We start from the raw sequence: 8,244 nt of genomic DNA on the forward strand, positions 1-8,244 counted from the left end.
TGCAAGATGTGACAACCCTGTCACAGTGCCTAGGGACCTCCTGTGGCATGTATGGCCCTGTGGTTAATGGCATTAACCCAGGCAATAACTGTGAGGGATCAGGACAATGTCCTGGGAACTGCACTCCAAAATCTCAGTGATGACAAGTCCAGAGTGCAGATGCAGATCCTGTGACCAGCAGGCAGCAAGACAAAGCACAGAGTGGGCTCCTGAGCAGCTGAGCTCAGACTGCCCAGGCTGTTACACTCCTCTGGTTGTCAGAGGACTGGTGTTATGGTCCTTCATAACACATCCCTTCAGTGCCTCTTTATCTGCCCACTTCTCTTTCTATGGCCAAGCCTCTGTGCTCTTCTCTTCACATTTATCTAAATAAAGGAAGAAATCAGAAGAAACAGTGGAGCAGCAGTGATGCCACTATCCCCATGATCATCATTATTTGTCATATCTACCATCAGTTATGGTTTGTTTGTGCTGGGTTTTATCCAAAAGCATGGGAATAAGATCTTCCTCACCAGAGGGAACACAGAGTGCAGTTTAGGATGTGATGCAACAGGTGGGGGTGTTTCAGGCTGGCAGGGACCATCACTCCCTGCTTGGCTGTGGGGCAAATCTCTCTGGCCCTGGGCAGGAGGCAACCAGGGAGCCTCTCACCTGCAAGGAAGCAAAGAGAAAGGGTTTGGTGTCCGCTCAGCCTGGTGACAAGGACAGGAGCACTCCTCAGAAGTGCAGGAGTGGCTTTGCCAGGAAGCTGAACTCCTGGGTGGTGGGACACGGCTGTCAGGAAGCCTGGCCAAATGTCTCAGAGAGCCTGTGACGTGGCACTGCCTCGCCACCACACACACACCATCTGCCACCAGCCGTCCCCAAGCACAGCCTCAACGTGTGCCTGCTCTGCAAAGCAAGGCTGCAATTAGCTCTGGGAGAAGGAGGCTGGTAGCAAATGCCACCCCATGTGGGCTCTGAACTGAGCCAGGGGCACTGCACAGTGTCCTGGCCACCAGTCTGCCCAGCTCACACAACCACCATGTCCACGGGGCAAAGTGACTTCCTCATCAGTGGCTTCCTCACAAAAGTCTGAAGAAACTTCCCTAAAGAGAGAGAGGAGAGAGAGCTCACACTGACAGGTTGACTCTGGGCTGTGTTGGGGTGGTGGAACATGTGCACGTGCAGCCCCTTGCACCTTGGTTTGTTTGAGCAGATTTGGAGCCCACTCCCCAGCCAGCACAGGGTCCATCAAATTGCTGATTCCTCTGCCAACCTATTCCTCTTCTGCAGCTCAGACACCCCTGGTTTCCCCATGAGATGCTGCAGGGATGACTCTCCCTTCCATCCACAGTGTGGACATGGAATGCACACTGGTCCCTGCCATGGGTGCACAAGATAGGCTGGAACTGGTGTTTGCTTTTTTATAGGGTCTGTCTCCCACGTCCTTTGCTTTCTTTACTGGTAGAACTCCCCCTGAAATAGAAGAATTTGACATTTTAAGTGGAAACTATTATTGATGAGCACTAGGGTGTCACAGATTTTACTGTTCTCTATCTTCTCCCTTTCCTCTCTTAATTTTCTTGCTGTTGGAGACAGCCATTTGCTCTGCCTGCCCCAGGGCTCAGCCCTTGGGATTATAATATCTCCAAGCAGTCCTGAATACAGGAAAGCTATGAACCAGTAGACTTTGTGAGCACCAGAGTGAGGAAGCCTCGTGGGAACAGAGTGAGAAAATAGCAGGCCCAGCCTAATCATCATCTTGGAGCTCTCCCTTCACTTGGGAAGCTGAGACTGGCAGCAGAGGGAAGTTGCTCTGTGTAATCACTGCTGCACATGGAAAACCTGTGCCAGGCATCTTTCTTGGTTCCCAGGCTGCTTGGCACCTGTCTGCCACCCAGCTCAAATCCAGAAACTTTGCAAAGAAAAAAATGCAAATCTTCCGAACTGCTTAGTAGTGAGTTCCTTCCCAAGAAGGAAAATGTGGCTTTCAATGCAGCTCCTGTTCTCCAGGGGTTTACGGTGATCAGCTGCAGCCTGACAGCACCATGAGGACTCCAGCGAATACAAATCTGTGGCACAGTCAGCAGAGGCTGGACAGAAAGAGCTGGAAGCTTAGGATTGCCCCTTGCCTGTCCTTCTGCAGACCGGGGCTCTGTTGCAGCTGCATGGGGCTGATAACTGGTGACAAGGACAGGCTCCAAATCTACTCAAACAACATGGACCTGCTGCACTGCTTCATGGGCACCTCACAGAGCTGGAGGGATCGAGCCCCAGGACTCTCCATCAAAAGGGTGGAATGTCAAGTCCAGCCTGGCCAGGACAATCAATTCCTTCCTGCCCAAGGGCAGGGTGAGCTCAGCAGGCTGTGCAGTGGACATTTAGCTGTTTCTTGGAGAGTAGGGTTGAGCTCCACCATCCAGGACATTTTCTCTCCTCCCTCAGGAAACAGAACTGTGCTCCACTTTTTCCTCTAAGAACTTTCTTTTCTCCCTGCAGTCTTTAGTTAACGAGACTTCCCCGCTCCAGAAACTCTGAAAAAAAAGAGTAAATTGTTGCCAACTTTCTTCAAGATTCCGTTACAAGGAGTCCAATAAAGCACAGGAATAGATCTGATTTGGTAGAAAGTAGGACTTTTTTTTTCCCTAGAGCTTGTTCCTATTGCCATAGAGAAAGCTCCAGCACAGTGATCCACCTGCACCTGGGAGTGTGGTAGGAACAAGCCCAGAGGCAGGTGGTGTATCCCTGGCTCAGCAGAGCTCCTGGAGTGCTGGCAAAGGGCTCTGTGCTACTGCTCTGTTCACGATCACCTGGTGGGATTTTCAAGTAGGGCAGATGCACATGAACTCTGTTTCTCTGACCTTCCTGTCAGGTATTATCTGTACAAGCTGGAGATTGCATCTGTAAAGGATTGATGTCAACAGAAGAGGTGACAAGGAGTGAGCCATAAACAAGAGGAGGTGACAAGGAGTGAGCCATAAAGAGCCTTCCAAAGAGGGAGCTGAGGGTTTGGGAGTTTTCAGATCCAGGCTGAGTGTTGTCCTGCTAAGGTGGAAATATGGAAGTGCCACAGCTCCACACCTGTTCGGGTCACTGTGTCCAGCTGGAGCCCACCTGGAGTCCCTGGGGAGGGCATCCACATAATCCCATGTTTACAAAATGTCCATGTAGTGCTGGAGCTAGATGAGTGCCTCTGCCAGGGAAATACACTCACTCAGGGTGACAGGCTGCCTGCAGCCCTGCACAGGCGTGTAGGACAGGAAACCGAGGAGAACAAATATCCTGTTCAAATACTGGAAGACAGTGTGTAATTACCTGAGCTGGGAGCTGGCCAGGATTCCAGGAGCCATAGTGCTGCAAGAGCAAAAGATGAAACACGTGAGGGAGTGATGGATGGGGGAGGTGGGTGGGCTCTCTGTACGAGAGAACCAGGCACAGATTTTTACTCTCTTTAGGAAGGCAGCATCTCTGCACTGTGCCCATTGCTGGGGCTTTGACCCAGCAAGGATGGAGAGAGAGATGTGTGTGCCTGCTGTACCCTTCCCAGCCACTCCATTTCCCTGCAGAGCTGGGGATGTGCCCAGGGGATGCTCTGGGCCAGGCACCCCTTGTACCATCCCTCACTGCTGTGTCCCAGCCATAGCTTCTCACACAGAGCCCTCAGCAGCTCCACAGGACTCTGTGCTCTGGGCATACCTTGTGCCAGGCCCAAGGTGCATCCACACCTGGGCACTGCTGGAATGGCACATAAGCATTTCAGCCAAAGCAATCCCAGAATCTGGTGAGGAAGATGCAGAGGGGTTGGAGCAATGCATCATAAAACACTTTGGGACAGAGCAGAGAGTCACAGCCTTCAGCTGATGGTAGGAAACCCCTGTGACAGGCCTGTGGTGCTTGCAGAGACCAGCCCACAGTTCCCTCTGTGGAGAAGTGTCAGCCTCCACCATCTCTTCCTTCCCATCCACATCTCCACATATCCCATCACACTTTTCAAGAACCATTTTTCTCCTTAAACACCAGCCCCAAGTTTCAAAGTTAATTGGGGCTGGTGAGGTATAAATAGATGCTGGACCAGATGGAAACTCTGTCGTGATTTATAGCCATCACATGTTCCACTTGTACTCTGAGCAAGGGCACCATTAATTATGACACTGCCCAGGCAGATCACAGGGGAGGTTACAACAATGATTTTCAAGCTGAGGACTTAAATATAACCAGGTTGTGACGTTTTGCTGAGTATGTGAGATGCAGACAGGACCTGCTTGTTGCAGTGGCACTGTTTCCAGAGCATTTCTCCAGTGAGCCCTAGGGGAGCTTGTGAAGCAGCTATTTTGGTGACTTTTGCATGGACAGAGCCAACACAGCCAGTCTTTTGCAGGGTCTTGTCTTTGTCCAGGCAAACTGCAGTAAAGCTGAAGGATATTTTCAATAAGCCCTGGGAAGGGAGAACTTTGCATTCCTGGCCTGAGGGAACCAAAAAAAGAAAGGAGATGTGGGCACCCCATGCTACAAGCTCTGTGTCCTTGCCTCCATGGGCCACCATGCATCAGCCCCAGGGGCTGCAGTCCAGGCTGATGAGAGCAGTGGAGAGGGACATCTCCTCAGCAGTGTTTCCAGGGGAATGCAAGGATCAAAGGACTTGCTGGAGGTCATCTAGGAGGGTCTGGTGATGCACCAGGTCTCCTGAGTTTTTCAGGCCTCTTTTTATCACTGCCTGTTTCTCCTTGTAGCCCACGCTTAAAACTTCTATTCAGTTATCCATTGTGAATTGGGATTTTGATAATTACGGGAAGAAAGGGAAGCTCAGGGCAAAGGGGGTGACTAGTCCTGCCTTTCCCCAAACCCATTCTGCCTCAGGAACACACTCCCCATCACTTGTGAGGCACCTGGTTCAACAACAATTTGCAGTTGTCCTGATTTTCCTGGGACCTGCTGCTCAGAGGTAAAATGAGAACACAAGCCCCAGCCTCCTCTTGCTTTTCAAAAGTACTGACCTCTTGCATTCCCTGCACAGTGCAGCTTCAAAATTCAGACATGTGTCACACCCTACTGCCAGATATGGAGAAATCTTTACAAAATCTTCCTTGGGAACTCTTTCCATGACAAACTGAATAAGATGTGCAATTACAGAGCCATGATTAAAGAACTTAAAACCCAGCTAAGCTCAATAGAAGGTATCAGACTTAAAAACAATACGTAGGGAGAATTTAATCTTGCAGGGACTGCAGTTATTTGAGGGGAGAGATTGTGTTTGGGATTAAGAGTCAAATTACTCCACAAGTTTTTATTAAACCTTTATATTTTCAGCTGTACCTTCTTACAGCTGTTTTGGGACAGGAGCTTGATTTTATGATGGGCATAAATCCCCCTGAAATAGTTTGGATTCTCTGAAACAGGCAAAACATGAACAAAATGGATTTGGACTTTATCTGGGCTGCTGACGACTTAGAGCCCACACACAAGCATTTCATTAAGGCATGCAATTTTCCGGAAAGCAAAAAGAGGTCTAAAAAAATATCTAATTTCCCTAGTGTTTCTTAAAACCCCAGAGAAGCCTTGAGCACATACACACACCCCTTGCTGTTCTGCAGGCACACTCCTGCTGGGAAGTGCATGTCTGAGCATCCCTGTTTTGAATGGATCCCAGCACTGGCACACCACAGAAACATTCACTTGGGGAAGCAACATCCTGATTATCTTAGTGCTCCAGACAACACAGCCCAGCTCCTCTGGGGGGATGCTGGGTGGGATGAATGCACAGACAGGGCTCTGTCAGTGCCTGGATCTCAGAATCTCTGCTGGTCACAGGGACTCTGAGATACCTACAAGCCTCTTTTCCCAGCCTGGCTGTCAAAGAAGGAGTCAGAATTCTTCTGTTCTCGTTCTTAAGGTTGTTTATTATTTCTTATCTATAACATTCTTTCTCCGACCCGCTGCAGGTCTGTCTGGCAGGTCAGGTCGAGGCACTCTGGTGTTATATTTTTATACTAAAAACTCTGTGTACATTATTTACCATAACTTCCCAATACCTATCACCTATGTTAGACAGTGAGCTTCTACTCTAAACCAATCTAAAAGTGCCAACATCACCCAGAAGATGGAGGCTAGGAAGAACAAGGAAAAAGGATAGGGCATGCTCAAATTCCTCAGTCTTGGGACCCTGAGCCCCCATTCTAAAAACATCAAAAATCTATTTTTTCACCCCGTGTTAAATTCACTGTCATTCTACTTAAACTGTTGTGGCTTGTAAATCCTCATATAAGGTTGGTAATTTTTTCCATGGGTCAAGATCAAAGGCACAGGGGTCCTGGGCTCTGTGCCAAGGTCTCTGAGCCCCCCGGGCAGGGGCTGGAGCCCTCCAGGGCAGCCAGAGGAATTTTCTGGGTTCCAGCACCTGGATGGCCACAGCCCTGGCTGGACACACGATGTGCATCACATACAGGCTGACCCCTGCATCTAGGGATGATGGGCATCTGACCCCATTGATTCAGAATGCTGAACAATTGCTTTATTAAAACGATATTATATTACATTAATACTATATTATAACTATAATATATTAAAGAGATACTATACTATACAAAAGGTACTAAAGAAAAACCTGTGACTGTCTCCAGACAGTCAGGACACAGCTTGGACCAGTTGGCCAAGGAAACAAAACAACCCTCAGCAGAATCCAATTGACAAATCACTTCAGGTAAACAGTCATCCTAACACATTCCACAGGTGCAAAAACAACAGGAGTAGAGAATAGAGATAAGAATTGTTTTCTCCTCTCTCAGGCTTCTCGCTGCCTTTCCCAAAAAATATCCTTGTGAAAAGTTGTGCCTGCTCGCTCTCAGTGAAGAGAGCTGTGGTTGCAGGTGTGGTGTTATGTTGGTGGGGGGCTGGGGGCCCAGGGGCTGCCAGGGGCTCACACCTGTGACTGTATCCACAAATTTCCATCTTCCACCTGACAAATTAATCCAAGCACACAGATATCATGTCCTGGTGTGCAGTGGATACAAGACAAATGTTTGGTTTTGAGTGAGCATCATTGCTGTAGCAGAGAGGGCAGGAGCTGGGACAAATGCTTTATCCCCATTAATGTCTCTGATTGAAAGTGGTTTTATTCAGCTGGCAGCCAGCTCTGGGACTGGGAGCTGAGTTCAGAGCTGAATGGAGCTGGTTGTCCCCAGCTGCAGGGTGGCATCCCTCTCCAGCTCTGTGAAGGGTAATGTCATGCTATCAAAACATCCCTGCCTGCAAAAATACCTGGGAAAGAAAAAAATAGTGTCTCTGGCTTGATGCAGGCAGTTCTGGCCTGGAGGTCCCTGTGCAGCAGCTCCCTGCAGCTCATCCTTGGTGCCATCACCCAGCGGCAAGTGATCTTCTTGCCAGGTGGTACTGAACAAACCCACTCCTGTCTCTGCACCTCTGCAAGTGGGGTGACAAATGCAAAGTGCTTTAAGGCCCTCTGTGGGAAATAACTCACTCCTGTTGCCAGACCTGAGCGTGTGACCATCATTTTATCTACAGGGAATGCAGGTCCATGCCAGGTGAACATGGGTATGGATCACGTATCACTAAATGAACCACAGAGGCCAGGAGAGAAGGAAGGAGCAGTCTGAGACAGGGAGCAAAATACTAAACACACACTGAGGTGTTTGCAGGTCAGATCCACAGCACAGAAACCCTTCTTTGCTGTGTCTCTGCAGTGGATCCGTGCCACCTCCCCACAGGCAGGGCTCCTGTGCGGGCTGTGAGACCCCGCGGGGCCAGGCGCTGTCACAGCTGACACGGCAGGAGGAGGAATGGTCTGCTCCCTGTCCCTCCTGCTGCTCTGCTCCTTGTCCCCTCCTGCTCTGCTCCCTGTCCCTCCTGCTGCTCTGCCCCCTGTCCCTCCTGCTCTGCTCCCTGTCCCTGCTGCTCTGCTCCCTGTCGCTCCTGCTGCTCTGCTCCCTGTCCCCTCCTGCTCTGCTCCTTGTCCCCTGCTGCTCTGCTCCCTGTCCCTGCTGCTCTGCTCCCTGTCCCTCCTGCTGCTCTGCTCCCTGTCCCTGCTGCTCTGCTCCCTGTCCCCTCCTGCTCTGCTCCCTGTCCCTGCTGCTCTGCTCCCTGTCCCTCCTGCTGCTCTGCTCCCTGTCCCTGCTGCTCTGCTCCTTGTCCCCTGCTGCTCTGCTCCCTGTCCCTGCTGCTCTGCTCCCTGTCCCTCCTGCTGCTCTGCTCCCTGTCCCTGCTGCTCTGCTCCCTGTCCCCTCCTGCTCTGCTCCCTGTCCCTGCTGC

Source organism: Molothrus ater, chromosome 17 (assembly GCF_012460135.2).
Source record: "Molothrus ater isolate BHLD 08-10-18 breed brown headed cowbird chromosome 17, BPBGC_Mater_1.1, whole genome shotgun sequence".
In the NCBI taxonomy this organism is placed as follows: domain Eukaryota; kingdom Metazoa; phylum Chordata; class Aves; order Passeriformes; family Icteridae; genus Molothrus; species Molothrus ater.